At 47.0% G+C, this 2349-nt stretch overlaps 1 pseudogene; it reads right to left on the bottom strand.

Annotated features, from left to right (window-relative positions):
- Nucleotides 1–1224: 1224 nt before the first annotated feature.
- LOC129329489 (U6 spliceosomal RNA) lies at nt 1225–1286 on the bottom strand (annotated as a pseudogene).
- Nucleotides 1287–2349: the final 1063 nt, after the last annotated feature.

The raw sequence follows: 2349 nt of genomic DNA, 5'->3' as shown, positions 1-2349 counted from the left end.
GAAATTGCTGGCAGTCTAATAAAATGTGCAACTTGCCCCTAAAATTGGCCTCCTTATGAAAGGGCTGGAAAATAGCCAACCCTTTTGGCTATTTTTCACGTGGTGACCCAAAACGTCTTGCAGGGGGCATTTCATTTTCTCCTCCCCATCATGTTCTCTTTCCCTTCCCTGCCCCCTAGGGTTGCCGGGTCCTCTGACCCTGCCAGTGGGAGGGGGGTTCCTGGCACTCACCTTCAGAATGTTCGTGCACGCGTGAAGCATGTGCACACTCTCAGCATGACACAATGACGTCACTTCTGGGAGTGATATCATTGCGCAGCCCCTGGGAGTGCTCCTGTGCTTTACACTGGGGAGATTCCATTTGGGGCCAAAATCAGCCCAGCACAGAGCACTCCTGGGACCTGCGCACTGACACCACACTGGGAGCATGCCCCGGAGGTCTGTTCCCCTGCCTTTTCCCCCTGCCAGCCAGGTGAGTGGGGGGGGGGGGCGGAGGCTGGGAATGAGGGATCCCCTGCACCCACCAGGGGACCAGAAACCCTACTATTCCCATAGCCTCTCCCCCTTTTTCTGCTTCCTTCTCTCCTTCCCACCCTTTGTCTGCTCCCCATTATTCCTGTTACTTCTCTTCTATGCTCAGTTGTGTGTTGCTGACTGAGGTGGGCCCAGTTGCATGGTGGACTTGCAACTAGATGGACTTGCTGAGGGTACTTCACTTTCTCCTGCGTCCCCTTCCCCACATTATTTCCTCTTTCCCTCCTCCTGGCGGCCTCCATATGCTCACCTGTCCCTGTGTTCTTCAGACTCACTAAACAACTTATCTTTTATCACCCGTTTCACCTACATTTCTTAATTTATTTCATTTATATATCTCCTTTCTTCACAAAGCAGTTTACATCATTCTCCTTGCTTCCCTGTTATCCTAACAACAATCCTGAGCGGTAGATCCGGCTGTGTGTGGTCACAAAGGTGACCTGGTAGATATTATATAGTTGGATTTTCACAAAACTTTTGATAAAACCCTTATCATTGAGTAAATTTAGCAGTTCTCACAAAGGAAGGGCATAATCATTCATGTAGTATCCATGAGGTTCTGTTGGTTGGCATGGTAACTGGCTAAAGATCAGGACACAGAGGGTAAGGGCACAGGGGCAATCCTCACAGCAGAGGAAAGTAAGGAGTAGGCTTCTCCAAGAATATGTGTTGGACAAAGGAGTGGAGGATGGGCCATGCTAATCTTCTCTGTATCGTTCCAATTTTAGTATATGTGCTGCCGAAGCGAGCACAGGAGTGGAGGATGGGTAAGAGGTAACTAATGTGCCTTAAAAGATCTTCAGTATCTAGGAGTAGAGATGGGCACGAACCAGAAAAAAAGAACCACGAACTTTCACGGACCTGCCCCGGTTCACAAATCGGTCTGTTTTGGTTCTTGAAAATGTCACTTCCGGGCCAGCAAATCGCCACTTCCAGGCCAGCAAATCGCCACTTCCGGGTCAGCAGGTCACTTCCAGGTCAGCAGAAGGTCCCTTCCAAGTCAGCAAGAGGTCTGCAGAAAGTCCATCCCCTATTGCCTAGGAAACTGATTGATCAGCGCCAGGCTGTCTGCAGTGATGAACTGAAAAACAAACCAAATGAACCAGCCTAAAGTGCGTGGCGATTCATCAGAAATGAGATCTGATGAACCACATGTTCACAAACCACGAACCAACTTGGTTCGTAATGAATTTTGGTTCATATTTTGGTTTATGCCCATCTCTATCCAGGAGTAGATGAATAAGACTTGACACATTGTGTTGCTCTTTTTAGCTTTCTGTCCAATGGGTAATTTGAGCCTGGGCTGTCTTGAAACCATTTAAGTGTTTCTAGTTAAGGTGGCACAGGCCTTGTTTCAGTGGTCAGACTTATTTGTATTAGTATGTTCTATTGTACCTGTCTTCCTCTTGAGGGCCACCCCATTCATCTACACTATGTACAGAAGCAATACTGAGACCTGTCAAGAGTGAGCTTTGGGTCGAATTCTCTAGCACAACACAGTGCATAATTCTTGGAGCGCTTTCTATTTATTTGCTGCTATGTACAAGAACATATAGAAGAAATTCCTGTGCATACATTCTTGTGGCTAATAAAAGGGAAAGAAATACACATTAGATTACTTCTTCATAATGGATTTGATGCAATATGTCCAAATTATTGCTGTGCTTTAATTCTTCCTGCTGACTTGGAAGCGCAGTCTGCACTAGGGTTGCCAGCTTCAAATTGGGAAATTCCTGGAGATCTGGGGAGTGAAACCTGGAGAAAGTGGAGTTTGGAGAGCAAAAGGACCTTGGCATGGCATAATTCCATAGAGTC

This window comes from Eublepharis macularius, chromosome 4 (assembly GCF_028583425.1).
Source record: "Eublepharis macularius isolate TG4126 chromosome 4, MPM_Emac_v1.0, whole genome shotgun sequence".
NCBI lineage: Eukaryota > Metazoa > Chordata > Lepidosauria > Squamata > Eublepharidae > Eublepharis > Eublepharis macularius.
Note: the sequence above shows the minus strand (reverse complement) of the source record. Positions and strands in the feature narration are given on the sequence as shown.